This window comes from Ambystoma mexicanum, chromosome 3p, assembly GCF_040938575.1.
Source record: "Ambystoma mexicanum isolate Mex_15411 chromosome 3p, UKY_AmexF1_1, whole genome shotgun sequence".
NCBI classification, from domain to species: Eukaryota; Metazoa; Chordata; class Amphibia; order Caudata; family Ambystomatidae; genus Ambystoma; species Ambystoma mexicanum.
This window is the reverse complement of record NC_090925.1, coordinates 307360014-307378982: the sequence shown is the minus strand read 5'-3', so window position 1 is coordinate 307378982 and position 18969 is coordinate 307360014. Positions and strand designations below refer to the sequence as shown.

Here is an 18969-nt window from a genome sequence, read left to right as displayed (position 1 = left end):
TGCTTCTAAAATATTGTATCAAGCTGACAGAAATGTACAACTTTGAGATTCTTAAATGACACATTCACTCACAGTTTGAGACTAAGCTGAAATCCGTACGATGTTCTGACACCAAAGCCCGGGATTTATTAATATTGTAGACATGGTATTGTAGACTAGAAAAATGAAAATTTACAGTAATATGCTCAGAGAGGGTGTGTACCTCTGTGTAAGATTTGGTGCAAAACCAATATTGCGAAACCTACCAAAATCGCAAATAAGTTGTCATTTCTGAACCCAAGCTCTTAGAAAGGTCAGGGTTGAACAGAGACCCGTCTTAATTAATATGTGATATGTAAATGTATTCTCAACAACTTGTGTACCTTGGAAACATGTTTGATTATGAAAAATTGATTTTATATGAGAAACCAAAGGGGAGTGTTCTTTTCTTAAGCCATAAACATGACACCTGATGACTCATTCTGACTCACTACTCCGTTCTCCAGTCAGGTCACAGGGAATCCTCCAACCTATCAAATCCTTAGTGGGTTGGGCATAGAAAGTCAGCCTCCACACCCCCTTTAGAAACACATAAAAAGAACCACTGAGACCCAGTTAGGGACACTCACTTTCCACTTCAACTGATTTCTTGCGCAGCACTCTGCCGGACCGGATCCAGACAATATCCAGAAGAACTTAGACTCCAGATAGATCCATAACAAAGCTCTAGAACCCAGCTCTAGAACCTAAAGCAGGGGCCTAACCCAAAAGCTGAACTCTTCTCAGCAGGCCTCAGAATCCAGCAACCTAACCAAACTATTCAACAGCCCTGCCGTGCTGTTTGCGACTGGCTAGAACCCTGTGCCAGAACCAGATCCAGACCCAGAAAGCAGTGCTGTATCCAGAACCCGCTTGATCCAGTCCAAGAGGCCTGACCAGACCGCCGTGCCGTGCTGTGAGCAGAACCAGTGCCTGGGACCGTCCTGTGGCGAGTGAAGTCCAAACCTGACCAGATCGGTGACGAGGCCCATTTCCATTCCATTCCAAAACTAGAAGTGAGTATTTAGTCTAGAACTGTGCATAGTCATCTCTTAGTCTAAAGTAAGCTTATCCCATCCAAATCAACCTGTCCAGAACTGCATTTAGAATTTTGTGTCCATCCTGTGATCTCAAATCTGTAAAAGCGTCATCTGTCATTCTGAAATCTTGACTTCATTTCTGAAAATCTACCTTCACAAAAACGTCCGTATCTTTTGAATTTAACTGTCATGTTAAAGCTAAGATCCTAAGCTTTCCAACAAACTTAAAACGACATTCCAACTCCTTATAGTTTTTCCGTAATCGCGAATTACGCATGTGGAAAAAGTGCCACAAATTGCAATTTAACTCCATCTCATTTTCTGTCAAAATAGCTGGCTCTTGCTTTCCACTGCTGAAATTCGTTTTCAATCTGATAATCATTCATGAATCATTGCTAGCGTTGACCTGAACTAATCCAAAGTAGTTATCACTTATCCTGAATCTCCTTTTAGTGAATTTAAATCATTTTTAGCATATTTTCACTTCATTGCAATCACATTTAAAAGGATTTTGCCTGCTTTAAAATCATCCCTGTTTTATCTAAGCTTGCTGGGGGAACTGGAATTGAACTGTATAGGGATTGTATTCTTGAAACCTGTGTGCTCTCAATTCCATCTCTTCATATTGCATAGTGGGGGGGAGGGAGTAATCACAGGGGAAAAAGTGACCATATTATCTTGTGATTGAAACCATATCAAGTTTATTTCTGTGCTGCATTCTTTCATATCTTGCATTTCCTTGAAACCATACAAAGTATTCTCTGCTACCTTATCCTTTATATATCAACTCCTCATTGATTAAAGAAAGTGTGCTATTGTAATATTACCCATTGTTGATCACTATTATATTCATAAGTGTGCTATCAAATATTAATGTATTCATAAAAGTGTGATATATAGTGTTTAATTCTTCAAATAAATCTTTTAATTTGCAAAACAAACCTACTTCTTGGCTCAGTGAGGTCAGGGGGATTCAAAGAGAGGGGCGTTATATAAGGGTTCATCATCCAGATTCAAGGAATTTGACAAAAAAATATATTAATAAGGGCTTCCATTGGGCATCCCAGACTAGGCATTGACTTAGTTGGATTGTTGGATTGAAGTCACTTACAGCCATCTGAACCTGGAGTGTAGATCAAGAGGAACACTTCCTAAATATCTTGAAAGATTTCCAAATCATCTACTTAGATATCAATTCATGAGATTCTTCATGAACCTCTTGCCTACAAGAGAAATTACCGAAGTAAGGTCCAAAAATAAACAATCGAGAAAATTTGAATGCAGACTTTGCAATGCACCTAGAGAAACTTTGTACCATCTGAATTAATATGTCCGTCTTTGTGCAAAGAAGCAGGTGGTTGGGAAGGTTCCTGGCACAACGCACAATGCTGTCTGTAGAGGATTGGTGGGTGCTTCTGCTCATAGAAGTCTCTATTACACTTGCTTTGCTCGCATATTTGAAGGAAGTATTCTGTACGCTAGAAAATGTGGACCTAGTTTAAAGGTGAAAATAGGATTCTTTTTTTATGTGTGGTTCATTTGACCATGATTAGGGGGGGTAGTCCCCCTGGTAAGAAATGTTACAAATGTTTTTTATTTCTTCCTCCTTCTTTGTACTTTGTTCGAAATTGGACGCAATTGAGTGTGTATATAGTGTAAGGTTTGACTTTGTTTAAACCATGAATAATAATAAAAATAAATAAACAGTGCATCTCTTCTGAAAATTGGGATTTACTTGAAAATGCCCAGAACCCCCTTTCCGCCCTCTGCCTTGTGCAGTTGTGCATTTGGTTGGAAAAGAGCAGCTTAATGTGCACAACTATGATGCACACATTTAAATGTCTTTAATGCACGGTTCACAGCAAGTAAAGTGAATGAGCATCTCAGTTGCACCAAATACGTTTTGCATATCGTGGCACGATGGTTTATCCCTACTGATCACTTCTTTATGCAGCACGTTCATCTCATTTCAGTGTAGTGTGGTTCGAGGTGTCACAGGGAGGGAAATTGGGAATGGGAAAGGACACACGAGAAGGAAAGGCATGGGGTTTCTACTGTCCTTAACCCCAGATTTGCTCATGAGCAGTATTGTGTTAAATACCATTAGCTCCAGGACTTAAATGATGTAACAGATAAGCAGGTACTGTATCAAACGTCATTAGTTCCAGGGCACGTATTGTCAGATGAGCAGGTATATACTGTATTGGCAGGTACGTCTGCACTCATTCTGGGATGGGCCTTTACCATTAGTGCTAGCCATTAGCCCTGGTGAATCATTATGGCACTAGAACTGGAGTACACATCTGTAATCATTAGCTGGTGCAGGTAGTTTTTCAACTGAGCCTGCAGGCAGAAACTGCCAAATGTTCACGTGCAGTATTGCAACTGACAACATAGTATATATGTCCTGCAATTTAGAGACATCTCTTTATTAGAATGAATATAGTAACCAATCAAAACAGAAGAGTACATTATTCACTTAAAAGGGCTTCTAACTGAATTACTATACGTCATGTTTAACATTTAAAATTATTGACATTATGATGTTCCCATAATGCTCTTTCCTTTTATGCAAATAGCTAGGATTGGGTTCTATGAAGAGATACTGTGTTGCACAACCTGGCTAGAGGACACATCCCTTTGCTCCACCCCTCCAAAGAGGTGACAGTTTCCCCAATAAATGTTTTCGATTTCCAGCAGTTAGACCAGACCACGGTCTGTGCAGTGCCAGTATAGCTGCACAGCAGTTACTGCGTCTGCGAGCATTCCAAAGCCTGAACTGTACCGTGAATGAGCTTCGGAGCAGCTACTGTGTCTAGGATAACAACAGAAGGCTGCCCCGGGTAATTTCAAAACCAGATGTTTGGAAAGTCACGTACTTACAATTTTTAATTTCAACGTGTGATAAGTACAATGCAACGAATTACAGCTTCAGCTGCAGCCTGCTACTTCAACGTGCATCTCCAGAGTTTGCAAAAGGGCCCCTGTTACCATGACAACAAAGGGGCGAGCACGCTAAGTTAACTGATGCTAAAAGCAATACATAAAAGATTCACTACAAGAGATGGATCGCACGCACTCACCTGATGCTGCATGAAAACTGAAAAGGAGCTTTTGGTAATAAGAGGTTTTATGGTGCTTTCATTATCAATTGAAACACACATTTAACGTCCCTATGATACTCGATAGAATTGTGTTTGTTTAAAAGTTTGCCGAAGCTTTCTGAAATGCCTTTAAGGCGTCATGACGTTCCCACGTATTTCTTGAGTGCTGTTAAGTTAGCGTGACGCTCACACGTAGGATTTCTTGAGCTTAGTGAGAGAACCATGGAGGAAGTAGGATCCATGCAGTGCACTGGCAGGTAGTTATTTGTTATTGTGTATTTATAAGGCGCTTCTACATCTCGGAAGTGTTTAAAACGCCAGGTATATTTAGGTGCCAGTGGTTTTGATTTTCATGTTTTAATTGCAGCAACAGTGGTTCTTTGTGTGTCTTCTTGGTAGATCATATTGTCCCATTCCCTTGACGCCCCCGCCCCTAAACAGAAGTGATTTATGGCCATTCTGTACACGCCGTGGACATTTCAGAGCGGATGTTTTTTTTTTGCAAATTCGGCTGCCAGCAAGTCGCATTCATTCTTTGCTTAAGCGTAATTTCATGTTTTCCCCATTCAAATGGCAGTGACTTTTTGCTGTACTCACGGGCTTTCTACAAAGCTGTACAGTGGCATAGCCATATTTATTCACCCTTCTCTGCATAACACGGCTTTCACAGTTTGAACAGCAATGAACTCACCCATTTGGAAATTAAACCCCATGTCGATTCCATTTTTACCACAGTCGCATGCTTGCTTCTTTTTTTGCACTGCTACATATGGTGGCCAACTTTTTGATATCCTTTTGCGAGACACTTGGCAGTGATGACTTCACCGCGTCATTCTTGTTTGGCCCGCCCTTTTTATAATTTAAATTTGTTAATGGTTCTTAACACCTGGCTTAATTGAAATGCAAATAGTTTGTCCTTGGGAGGTGATGGTCACGTTTTTTGACTGCAAACATGACCATCACAACCCCAGGAACAAAGCATTAGCATTTTATTGAAGCCAGGTGTCAGAGCGTTTGCAGCTCTACCTGCTGGCTCAAAAGGAGCCTGAGCCGCCCAGAGAAAGAAAGCTGTAGGCGGCAGCGTCGTGATGTGTAGAATGCCACTTCAGTTTGCAGAGTGGCTGTTTTGGAGGCAGGTTGTTCCGACGCAAGTCTGGACACCCTGCGTCCCGCACAGCCACTCTGCAAACTGCAGGACAGAGTCCCCAATTATGTGACAATCCTGCAAAATACGGGACAGTTAGCCACCCTACTGCTAGACAGTCTCAAGCGGGCTTGGATGCCTTCGGAGCTGCCAGGGGCTCTGGGTGAAGAGCAGCGGTCTGGGGTGCCAGAGCGCTACAGCGTTAAGTTCCCTTGTCATCATTTCTGTAACTTTACTGCATTTGCGAGGTGAGGGGTTCTAATTTGAACATTTGAACATTGCAGCATACCTGCCTACATTAGAGAAACAAAAACACAGAGAATTATGTGACCCTAACCCCGCCCACAACCCCTCAAAGCTTCCGGTCACGCCACCATATTTTGTTTTTTTAAAACTCGACCACCAAGCAACGCTTTAGATTTCTAATTTTAAGAGTGTCTTAGAGCAACACAGTCTCATGTCTACCAAATGGCAGCAGAAGGCTGGCAAAAAGGGAGGGCAAGAGGAGTGGGGGGGGGGGCTTTGCACCCATGCAGGCACCATTTTTTTTCAAGAGTATGAAATTCCGAACACGAAGCAAGCAGCTCAGAACGTTATGGCAATGTGGGGGTGGGAAGAGGCGCTTTCCTTCTAGGTAGGCGAGGCTGAGACACTCACCCATCGCCCTCCGAAACTCCGAGCATCAGAGAGGAGGGGGGCTGGTTGTTGGAAATAGGATTACTTTAGGATGCCAGGTAATTGCATTCAATACCGAGCCTCTGCTCATACCTCAATGTGATTGGCTACAGAACTGTAGCAGCCAATTGCATGGTGGCATGTGCAGGATTTCTCGTTTTGACAGAGAACTCGGAGAATCCAAGCTTTTCACAGGAGACCTGGAGAAGGGGCATTAAATCGCAGGAGACTAGGCGGGTATGCATTGCAGGGAGATGTGCCTATCTTTACCACTCAGTGCTTTCAAGCAGTGCATTGATCTGTACCGGCCAGAGTCTCTGTACCACAAGATGTCTTTCTTTATTCTCTCTCCACTACCACCGCCCCCTCGCCACCCAGCATTTCTTCTGCTGTCTGTGTGTATAGGACAGAGTTCCTTAATTTCCTTGGCCCTCATTACGACCTTGGCGGAGAACCATGGTGCTATTTGCACCATGGTCCATGGCGCTAAGCTGCCAACTCCGCCATGGTGGTTGGCGGACTTACCGCCCCATTCCGACCTTGGCGGGGCGGTAAGTCCCCAATCCCCATTTACCCTTCCCCATTCCCATTTTTGCCCCATAGGGTATAATGGGAGTGGGGAAGGCGTTAATTACGCCACCGTAAATTACGGTGGCGTAATTAACAACAAGGTCCCTTAGCGCCATGGATTTTAACGCCTGCTAAAAGCAGGCGTTAAAATCACCATGGTGCTAAGGGAACTCGTACTCAGGCGGAAAGGGGCGCCATGGTTTACGCCGGCGTAAACCCCTTTCCGCCAGGGTCGTAATGAGGGCCCTTGTGTTGTGTCACTGACTAGATGCCTGCATGTTCATGTATACTATGCTAGTATACATTGAAAATTCAGACTCTTATGTAGTCTTGCCAGCAAGATAACCTATATTGAGCGTTTCGACCTTGAACCTAGCCATACTATACGCAGAGGTCTTAATGACGGTGAAAAAAGAGAAACAATAATTATTTTGTTTTGCCTCATGGCCCCGTATGCACAGTCAGTACGACGTGATGGGGCGTGGCCACAAAACGGGGAAATACACGAAGTCTTGATGCGTGCTTTCCTGCATTTGGATCGCACGTCCAGGCTGTGTTGTTGCCTCCTGCTGTTGTCGCCAGCGTCTTCTTGCCCGGTAAGGGTTGTTGCTTCTCGGCTCACCACCCCCCCCACACACCACAGGTGGAGGGTGTGCCGAGAAGCAAGCGTTTCAGGCCTTTCCCAGTGCCCCTCTTCCACTGTGCCCCCACCTTTGGGGTCACGGGGAGTTAAGGCGAGCTCTGCCTGAAGCACGCATTGACATTTTTGTATGATATCCAACTTACTCACATCAGATAGCAGATAGCTGGGCTCCACCAATCTGCCGTGGGGGAGCCAGATATCATACAACACCAGTCCCCCCTGCTTTGGCTGCCACTCTGCCTCGTCACCCCTCTGGTCCATGGGCCGGCTCTGGCCGAGTCTGAGATCCGGCATCAGATGTCTGGCCAGATCACGGGACCCGGCTTGCCTCACCCCTGAGCAGACTTTACTAAGCCCCCAGCGTGAAGCTGGGTGCTCGGCGCCCTTATGTTCTCTGTGCTCCTTTCCCCAGCCGTTGCATTTCCTGGCTTTCTCATCCCGTTTGTTTTCTTCTGTCCGGAAAGGGACACCACTGGAATCTAAGGGCCAGGCCATGAACATCACTTGGGTGGGTAGGGGAGTAGGGGAGTGCATCACTGTTGAAAGCTCCCCCCCAGAGCTTTGGGGCATTCTACTGAGCCGTAATACCCCTTCCATAAGCTTTGTGTGAGGCTCCGTTAGCCATTTGCCACGAGGAGCAGCTGATCTGCTCACCACGATTCTAAGATTGCCGCTGCCCGAAACATCGACCTTTTTACTATGGTTGCCTAGCAACCTTCCTCCGTGGAGCTCAAAGGCCAGAAGGCGAGCCGGAGGCGGAAGCCGGCCCACCACGCCCAAGGCCCACCTAGTACAAGGCCCACCTAGTACAAGGCCCCTCCGGCAGCACGGCGCTGGACACTGCATACCCTACACCCCGCACCATCGCTGCCTGACATACAACCTATCCTGACCAGAGACTACACATACTCTCGGCGCGCCGCCCGCAACAACACTGTATATGTACACTGCCTGAGGCATTTTAGCCCGTGTCTAAGACTGACCCAGTTATCTACACTAATCAGGTACCAAATAAATGCCGTAATTTGCTACAGCTGATACCACTGGAAAACCCTAACAGTAGTTATATACTACGACGATCTCTATTGCATTACAATGTCCGTTCTGTTAACAATGCTACTAATATTGTCTCCATCCTATCTTGCTTGCGCCCACTTCCTGTAATATTGTTGACATTATGTTGAAGTCGTATTGTGACTGCACTACGCTTCCTGTCTATCTGCCTCAATATACATTTCTAGTCTGCCTACCTTTGATTCTGCCACCGTTGCTAAACTGGTTGTGCGTCCTGCCCATCTGCCTTAGTTTGGCCTACCATTTTGCCTTATCTAGATTGTGCCCATTGTCAAACTGTGTCTGTGTTTGTGCCTACTTGCCTTAGCATTCCTAAAAAATGTACTTTCCCAGGAGGCCACTGACTCTCCTCATTTTTGCACTAGCCACTACTTTGATGGGGAATATATTGGTAAACTACCCCTACCATAGCTTCCCTAACATTACACTACAATTACCCTCATCCTGTACAATTAAAGAAAAGCTTACTAAACTAACTATGCAAGAATCATTGATAATACAGCCATGTACTACTTGTGATAGAAATGGAAGACTCCATGCAAGACTCTCTAAATTGCATGAACCTCTAGCCAGAACCTTAGTACCCGGTAACGACAGATCCACACCTTCCCCAGACACCCATACTCATAAATCTAAAAACAACCCCCTACAAACTACTACGAGCTTGCCATCCGTAGTCCCGCCTTGCCATACTCTCAAAGGAGCATTAATAAATGCAAGATCTTTGGTCGCCCATGCCATTGAGATAGCGGAGATCATTCAGTTAGAACAACTAGACTTATTAGCAGTCACTGAATCCTGGCTGCAGGTCCAGCGCTCTCACTAGCCATCCCTAAAGGATATACTATCCTAAGATCAGACAGAGTTGATACACGAGGAGGAGGTATCGCACTCATTGTAAAAGACAACTTACCAATTAGACTCACACCCCATCTGGACACTAAATCCTGTGAGAACCTTTCGGCCAAACTTAATCTAAATAGCACCCAAACTCTCATGATCCATCTGATATACAGACCACCAAACCATATTGGAACATTTGAGGACGACTTATCCAATAATCTCAAAAACTACTCTCAAGCTATACCACTAGGAGACCTTAACCTAGGATATAAGGACCCCAAAGATGCACATGCATCAAATGTGGCAAATATCCTATCAGAACAAGGCTTCACCCAGAAAGTACTTGACCCTTCACACACAAAAGGAAGAACCCTAGACTGGATAACAGACCACAACTGTAACGTTACTATTTCCTTCATTTCTCCAATGATATCGTTGGATCACCACCTTATAAGTTTCATCCTTGACACTGTTAAACCTATCGCCCTGCCTGTTTTACTAGCTCCTCCCATTCCCACTCGCAACAAAAAAAAAATCACCTGCGACAAACTACTCCCTCTTATTATACCCACTCTCAATGCTATCCCAGAAAACATGGGACCAGATGCTTTGGTCAAGGAATACAACCATATTATGACCACGTCCTTAGATTCAATAGCACCCCTTAAACTTAGACAAAGTAAACCCAAGGCTCACCTCAACTCTTGGTATACACCCTACCTAAAAAAATCTATGTACCAAAAGATCATGCCAGACACTGTGGAAATCACACCCATCTGAAGAAAATAAGATCAATTTGAGTGCCATCTCTGCCCTTTACAAAAAAGAAATACTCTTAGTCAAACGTGAATCTTATAATACGAGAATAGCCCAAGCCAACTCTAGTACGAAGGAACTTTTCGTTATCCTCAAAGAATTAGAAGCACCCATCCCCGTACCTGACAAATGTATTAAGGATAAACTCTGGTGCTCGAACATTCCGCAAGCATTGGCCAACAAAGTTGCGACCTTACAAATAAAAATGAACAATAAAAAAGCCTCGTAACTACCAAAGCGTCCAACAGCACCACTTCAATTACTCCCACCAATACTGACAAAGTGCCTCGGTTCGAATTCTTCAAAGTCACCGTTCTTGAAACAGAAAAGACGATACTCTCACTCAAACCTTACAACTGTCATGGTGACCAATGCCCTGCCCAACTTATAAAGGGCGCAGCCAGAGATCTGTCACCCTTCATCACTAAACTGATTAGCGCATATTTCACTACCAACTCTATCCCCACTAATCTATCCCCACTAATCTTAAGGAATCTTGGGTGCTCCCCCTATTAAAAAAAACAGACTCTAGACCCCCTAATTCCCACCAATTACCAACCTATCACCACAGTACCCTTTCTTCTGAAAATCGTAGATAAAATGGCATACTTAAAAATCCAAAACATTGGAATCCAATCACCTGCTAGGGTCAAGACAATCAGGCTTCCGGCCTCAGCATGGGACAGAAACTGCGCTAATTGACTTGAAGGCCCAGATCAATGACCTTGGGGATAAAGATGACCTAGCCCTCCTCTTACTACTAGACTTATTGGCCGCCTTTGATCTGGTCGACCACCAGGTCTTGTGCAGCCACCTGGATTCGGCAGCACACTTTTCCCCAGAAGCCTTTGCATGGATACAATCCTTTCTCAGTGATCGTACTATGAGAGTCTTCTCTCCCATGGCCTCGCTGACCCTATCCCCATCACGTATGGTGTTCCCCAGGACTCGTGTGTCTCGCCTACCTTGTACAACATCTTCACCAAGCCCCTTTTCGATGATCTGGATCATCTGGGTATGGCCTACACTAACTGTGCAGATACGCAGATCCTCCTACCGGTTACTGGTGATTATGAAAAGGATTTGGCTTTGGTGAAAAAGGTTTACCTCATCATCCAGGCATGGATGGCCTCCCATGGACTATGCCTGAATGATGACAAGACCGGGATAATCATCCTGGGTACTCCATCATCCCTCAAAAAATGAAGTCCTAAATACTCAGCCCTCAACACCGACAATAATATTATCCCAGTCGCTAAGGAAGTAAAAACCCTGGGGTTTTACTTGGACTCTACCCTCTCCTTCAACAAACAGGTAAATACGCTGGTCTCGACTACAGCTTACACCTGTAAATTGATTAGAGCGGGCAAAGCCTTCCTCTCTAATAACAGTTGTATTACCCTTGCCAGAGCACTTATACTAGCAAGACTCGACTATTGCAATGCTATGTACATTGGGGCGAGTAGACAAACTACCAAGAAAATCAAACTTCAGCAAAATAATACTCATTTAGCTGCACTTGGAATTGCAAGGAGAGTACACAGATCTGACACCAGAAGAGCCAACAACTGGTTGTCCACATATGACAAAATAAAACTTAGTCTCTTCCCTTACACATAAATGTGTAAATAAAGTAGCCCCCGCTATCTTGTGAATAGAATAAACCTGAGATAAGATTAACCAGACTTTCCAATACAAATTGTCTTCTGACCCCCAGATTCAAACTTGCCAGAGTGGGAGGAAGCAGCTTCCAAGTCAAGGCTACCCAGCTATGGAACTCACTTCCTTCCCCCCTTAGATTAGAACTATCATACCTAAAATTTCGTCACAACCTTATAAAGCTGCTCAGACTCTGACGGTTAAATGAGCTTTTTGCACTTTACCAAATTGATTTCTCACACTTCCCGATCTTCATAGTTTTCACTTGCTATAGCCCCTTTTATACTCTGGACACACCCTTGTAATTATACTGTTAAATCTATTATTGGAGATATGCTCCCCTGTGTAACTATTTTGTAAAAATTGTTTATTGTAAATATGCTTTTTGACATTATATAACTGCATTGTAACTGTAAATGTATGTATAACCAAGCTGTGAGTAACGTTATGCGATGCGCCCAAATACCTTTTTGGGTTTGGTGCGCAATACAAGTAATACTAAACTATATATGCTGGGCACATTATTGTTCAAATGGGCATTTTACACCTTCATAGGAAAAGTCATTTCCAAACTCAAAAATGCTGCTGAAACTTGCATTCACTAGTTTTTCTTTTTTTGTTTTGTCGAAGCACCACACCAATACTCGTAATTTGTGTACCCCTAGCTTTGTGTTTGATCACAGGTTGTATTTATAAAGATGTTATGTTTGTCAAACTAGTTAATCACAAGTAAATGCTTCTGTTGTTCGGACAGCAGTTATTGTGAATTTAAACTTTGGGTTCCTGGGTGGCAACTTTTGATTTTCACTACAGAGGCAGAAATACCCCCAAACCATTTCCCAGCCCAACCAACCCCTGGCCAAACACTTTATAGCACTTCCTTTTTTAAAAATAAATAGTTGCAAAAAGTCATTCATATATAACATCTCAGCAATGGTTTGTCAACCTGCTGAGCTACCCAGGTAGCCATCTACTATAGAGCGAGTCTATGCATCCCTTGATGTGTAAAAATCACTGCATTACCAACAGTACTTGGCGGGCACCACTACTATAGAAGTGAATTTCATGTGTATTTTCCTGCGGTGGGTGCCCGGCCTTTGCCTGCATGGGGCATCATATGTTGCAGAGAAGCCAGGGGCCTTAGTGTCTGGCACGGCAGCTGCGTCAGAGTCTGCTGCTACTTCAGCGCTGTCACCGAACTGCAGTCAAAGCTAAATGGCTATTACTCAATGTTTCCGAAAGTTAGCTCGGTTGGTTAAGCGCTACCATGTTGGATTCTATGTGAAATATGTAGATGAATGATTGGAATGCCAGCAGGCTGGACTTCTCAACTATTCTAGGCAGGGAATAGAGACTTCTCAACTATTCTAGGCAGGGAATAGAAAGAGTAAAATACTAACAAGCTGATGCTCTTCTCTCACTCTCTCTATAATTCTTTCTCTGTGACTTGAGTACGAGTCTTCAGGTATGTATGTGCTCTGACTGCTTTCTGTTCTCTCTGCCAGCTGGGGTGGACTGGCCTATAGTGAACCGTAGAGATTTCTCACTAGGACTCTGCACCCTAGGTCCATTTTGTGTGCAGGGGAGGATGTTTGCTGACTGGCGAGTGTAGTGCGCAAATATTGGTAAAGTCAATCTGGTAGGTCTAATGTTTTTTTTTTATTGTACTTTCTTTCATTTGCAGGAACACAAATTGGCTCTATCATCCCAACTAGGACAGACAAGTCCCCAGCAGCAGTGGCACCATAAAAAATCCTGACATCTGTAGTAGGACTTGCCGAAGGTAAGGATGCCTTTTTTTTAAAACTGTGTTTTGCTGTTGGTGAAGGTGGGGCAATTTTGCAGGTATAGTTGGTAGTCCCAACCAGGGATTTCAAACCTATTTTTGAGGCTGTTCCTTACTCATGACCCGTTTGGGCGGTACTGAAAGCTCACGTCTCATGCGAGAGTTGCATTTACAGTGCACTGTGTACTCCCCCCTAGTTTCTCGGCATTAGGGCTTGCTTACTACTAGCTGATGCCTAACACCCAAGAGCTGTTTATTTTTCCCCTTCACATCGAATCTCCATTTTGAAGTCTCAGGTAGACCCATGTATCCTTTTACTAACTTTGTTTTCATTGCTGCAGCATCGCTCCAAGCGTCGGTGTATCAACCTGACCACCTATGTCCCAGCAAGAAAAATCCAGTAAAGCACTTGATCCACACAGGCAGGTGAGGATTTCTTTTCCCTATGTACCATTGGGAGTAGAAGTGCTGATGTTTTATATCGGCCCTGTGCAATGTGCATCCCGGTGTGGTGATCGCCGCTGTGGCTTAGTCCAGGACCACACTTGACACTCAAGATTGGACTTGTCGGTCGGTTTTAACCCCTTCCCAACACTGGCAGGAAGGCTGGCTAAGTTTTGAAGTGTGTGGCAGACTGAGCCGCTTTGTGGAGCGGCGTCTGCTGTACACACCGCCAGGTGTAGTCTCAGGCCGGGGGATGGTTGAAATGCCCATATGAATGCTCTTTGATTACTGCCTTCCTGCTTTTGGTGGCACAGGGGGCTTTGTGCTTTATTTTACCTAACCCTCTAAGTAATAATTGGGCTTATCCGCGTATATCAGGCCGTGGCGCGTGTGAGAAACCATGCCTCTGCAACATTTTTCCATGGCTTGGTTTACTGTTTTGCTGGACATTTCCACTGCTTATGAGCACTGCACTATTTCAGCTGTAGTGCATAATTCATGGAACACTAGCATTGCTTATGGGGTGGGCGATTCTGATCCTTCTGGAGGATAGTGCCTGGCTCATATTAGCAAAGGCCTCCCTGCTAAGGTGTAATATTTACTTTTCGTTCCTCCAGTAAAGATCACTTTGGTCATGGGTTCTGTCCCCGCATACCCTCCAATTTCCAGTCCCTATAGTTTGTACATGTTGCTGTCCGCAGCTGGGATTTTCTTAAGGTTGGTATTTACAAGAAACTGAAACGGGTGCTTCTCGACTCACACAGACTGCAGTGTTTTAGGTACAAGAGCTACCAAGCACCAAGAGACGCTTCGCTCATGCATAGGGACAATCGGCATGAACATCCATAGCAAGCCCACTGTTTTGGGTACAGACCAGTTTCACAAATACTTGGAACATGCTAAATTTACTTTGTTTCTGTTTATGCAATAATTCAAAAAATCATGGCACTCTATAATGTGCTTTTCCTTGATTCTGATAATTCTTTTTGTATTTGAAAGGGTGGGGAAGTTGAGCCTTTGGCAATTCCTGGTGAAGTTAATTTGAAATGGCTGATGGAGGGTCTTGATGAAAGTAGAAGAGAAATGCGTGAAGAAAAGGATTTCAAAGCGGTAGTGCTTTTCTAGTCGGCAGGTAAGCAATGTATTATTATTTTTTTTTTGTCCATCTATTTGATGTTTGGGGGAGGAGGGTACATCTGACTTCCCTACGCAGAGGTATTCCCTTGTTCCACACATACAGGTGAGTGCTGCACAATGGTCACCCTCTTTTACAGCATCTTTCCTTTAGAGTAACTCTTTATAGTATAGATGGTCTACATGATTTCTCTTACGTTATTGGGCATTTGTAGAGCGCCTTTTACCGTTGGTAGGATCTCAAAGCGCTATGGTTTGAAAGCCCTTGGGCACCGTATTTCAGGTCACAGTATGTGTGCAGCTAGACTGAGTTATGGGGAGGGAAAAGTGCCAAGGAGCGCAAGAATAAGCAAAGATTAAACCAAGGGGACGCATAGGATCGCGCTTAAGGGGCGTCACTTACCCCAGTGTACAGCTCAAGCAAAAAGTCTGTTGTGTTGATAGTAACATTCTGAAGTTTTAACTTGCCTTTTTCATACCCGCAGCCAAGAAACAGTGTATTAAGACACAGAAATCATTTGATGAAATAATGAAAACCTATTGTGATGCAGAGGGACTATAATTCTGGTTTTAAAAAGAAAGGCAGAGGAGGAAAAGCAGCTACTGATGGAATCTGGGAAGTGCTGGAAAACAGACGTGAACTAAAAGGATGCAGTGAAAAAAACAAAGAGAAATATATTGTAAAAGCTGATGGATGGAACTGATTATTCCCAAACTTAGTAATGGCTGTTCAGTTATGTTCAAAAGCTGGAAAACATATGTCTTTGGCAGGGATGGCTAATGTTCTTCATTCCTCCTACATTCCAGCCTCAGAACCCTCCTCTGTTACTTCACCTGGGAAAATTGAAATACACAGCAGTAAATCGGCAGTTGTCTCTGTAATGTTGCTGTTCCCAAAGATGTAGCTCCGCAACAACTACAAAATATTGGACTTTGAAGTGTCTGCTACAAAAGTTTTGTTGGATAGATCTAATTTGACAAGCTCAAAATCACCACGTCTTTGCAACAGTGTGTCCTTGTTACAGTACGAGGGTCATGCCTGTTCAGAGCGTGAAGTGACGCCTACATGTTCCCACACTCTGCTCAATCATTCAGATTATGGTCATTAAAAAAAAATGGAATTGTAACATCCCCACAACCGAGTTTGGTTGCTACGTCCGCCTCTGCTACTTATCGACAACGTAATTGTAGCTCACATGCTGCTGTGTGAAACTGAAGGTGCAAGTGCTCTTAGGTTGGTTCCAACTTGTAAATAGTACCTGCTTTTGTGCTATTGGGTATTGTCTATGAATGGTCAAACTAATTGTTAGCTGCTCATATTGATATTGGGTGAAGTGACTGTTGGCAGTCTGTCATGCAGGAAGACCTTTAATGATTCTGTTTAGGTCTCTGAAAGTGAGTATTTTAGTGTAGTGATTTGTATTGTGGGAGTACATTGGGTGTGATGCCAAGTTAGAGTTGAGAACTGAAATGAGGGAGTTTACAGGTTGGTTTGTGATGTAGTTTTGTATACTAAATCGCCAAACTTAGTTAACAACATTTGTGTGCGCTAGCATAGAAGGCAAAGCTGGAAAATGACGGCTGCAAATTCCCTTTTCCAGTACACTATCCATAGGTCTAACTAAACTCGCCCTATAGTAAAACCACCAGTCTTACCGACAAGGGATACATTCTTGGATAATCCAAACCCTTTTCCTAAATCTTTTGGAAGCATCTTGAAATAACTCCTCCTGAAGTTGTCTGCAACATCATTCACAATTGCAAACCCATCCTAAAGTTGTCATGGAACCATCCAGGAGTAATCCCCCACCCATTGTGAAGTTGTTATGGGGTCATCCTGGAGTAATCTTCCACCCATCTTTGCCAGTAAAAGACCAGGACTGGTGCCAGTCCATACACAATGCCTTCCTACACAAGGTCACTACCCACCAGGCTAATATCCAACGGATAAAAGATATTATGGAAGAAATGGTGTTGGATTTTAAAGACCCAGCGTCCGTTCTGACAGTGCCTCCTGTATTCAACTTCACTCCTTGTACGGAAGCATTTATTGTACAAACTTTCTCAGAGTTCAAACCAACCTCATGTCACAGTGATATTTGCCCCACTAGTCTATTCATACAGTGCAGGGATATCCTCGGTCTGTGGATATAACCCAGTTTGTCAACTGCTCTTTCCATAAGGGTAGCGTTCCACTGTTTTTAAAGGTGGCGTGGGTCACCCCCCTTTTTGAAAGAGTTGTGGGACCCTTTTGTCTGACAATTACCGTCCAATTACAAACTTGCCATTTTTGCTGAAAATCTTAGACAAAGTGGCACATATACAATTTCAAAATTTCCTTGAGAGCAAACAGATCTTATTGTCTTGCCAATCCGGCTTTCGGAAAGGGCATGGTACGGAAACAACCTACTATCCAACATGGATAAAAAACTATCAATCCTAATGCTGCTGGATCTATCCTCAGCATTTAACCTTGTCAGTCATGATTTACTTAAGGATAGATTACAGTCTTTTGCTGGTTTCTCTCCAAAAGCAGTGAGCTGGATTTCTTCCTTCCTGGGACCTAGGAATTCCAGTGTGAATGTTGGCGAAGCCTGCTCGGATCCCTCACCTATTACCTGTGGGGTACCTCGGGGATCGTGCATTGCCCCCATCCTTTTTAACCTCTATCTTATTCCATTTCTGATCCTGTTGATCAGCCTGGGTGTCCAGGTGACTAATTATGCTGACGATATGCAGGTGGTTGCTAAATTGTCAGGTTCACATTCTAAGGATGTACTCATGCAGAATACTATCTTTAAAGCCATCCATCTTTGGATGGCTGTCAGTTATCTGGCCCTAAACGCCAGCAAAACTGAGCTGTTAACTGTAGCTCCTACTGTAAGACTTAGGTCTCTGCCAGGAGTATAAACAGTTCCTTCTCCTGGGTACGTTGATCCCGGGGGCAGAGAGGGTCAAGACCCTAGGACTGGTCCTGGACTCTGAGCTGTATATGTCGCATCATGTGGCAGCCATTTGCTCATCCTGTGGGCTGATCACAAAGTTCTTGGGTAACATTCAACCATGTTTATCCTCAGAGAACCTAGCTATGTTGGCATCAGTCCTGATCAATACACGTTTGGACTATGGTAATAATCTACTGAGTGGCTGCACGCACTCTCTAATAGCCCTACAGGTCTCTCAGAATGGTGCAGTGCGTGCTGTCTCGGGCCTCTCCAGGTGGGCCCATGTCACGGTGGCCCGGTGGGGTCTACACTGGCTGCCTGTATAACGGAGAATCGGGCATAACATTTTGACGCTCGCACATAAATGTGTGATGAACGTGGCACCTCCGTACCTCACAGCACGCCTCCAACTCCAGGTTTCTTCTCACCTTCTTAGGCTCCAACACGGCATGAGACTGGTCAAACCCAGATTCAGACTGGAAAAGGCTGCCGACCTTAGCTTTAGTGTGCAAGCCCCGCATTTCTGGAATCTGCTGCCCCCAAATCTGAGAGCTGTTGAGTTAACTGTTAAGACGCTTCTTTTCAATATGCCTCCAGACTCGCGTCCGTTTGTTTGAATTGTTCTTCGTCTGGTTCTGGTACTGTCGACTTCTAGTCTACCGCTGGCATTTCTTTTTCCTGCTATTTTTCAATACTATTTGTTCTGGCTGTTTGTCCGTGGTCATACCTGTGCGTGCACTGAGGCCTATGGGCATGTGGCACGTGGATACCAGTACTTTAAATAAATCCTGGAGTAATCCCCCACCCATCCTGAAGTTGTCATGGGGTCATCCTGGAGTAATACAAGATCATCACTGGATGTAATCGGAGCTCATTCTGGAGTAGTTTTTGTGATAACTCTAGTCATTTCATTTAAATATTTCGCCCGATACACAGGAGGGTTTTGGATGATCTCCCTGAACCTTCCATGGATGACTCTAGGATGGAGTCACTGGATGACTCCAGAATGATTCCAGGAAGATTTTCCTTTTCTGACTTGGACAAGCACCCCTGTGCCTACAACATTTCCCAGAT

The 18969-nt window shown here is 44.1% G+C and overlaps 1 protein-coding gene and 1 long non-coding RNA gene across 2 annotated transcripts in view; one reads left to right on the top strand and one right to left on the bottom strand.

Annotated features, from left to right (window-relative positions):
- LKAAEAR1 (LKAAEAR motif containing 1) overlaps positions 1 to 4042 on the bottom strand; it is a 312959-nt gene extending 308917 nt beyond the window's left edge. Inside the window, exon 1 of the mRNA XM_069650113.1 lies at positions 3942 to 4042. The gene's annotated coding sequence lies outside the window, so the exon portion shown is untranslated. The remainder of the gene's footprint in view (positions 1 to 3941) is intronic.
- A 288-nt stretch (positions 4043 to 4330) lies between these two features.
- LOC138580359 (uncharacterized) lies at positions 4331 to 16088 on the top strand. Its single transcript, XR_011304237.1, has 5 exons — positions 4331 to 4419; positions 13271 to 13369; positions 13714 to 13798; positions 14816 to 14948; positions 15436 to 16088. It is a non-coding gene; the product is annotated as an uncharacterized lncRNA (long non-coding RNA).
- Positions 16089 to 18969: the final 2881 nt, after the last annotated feature.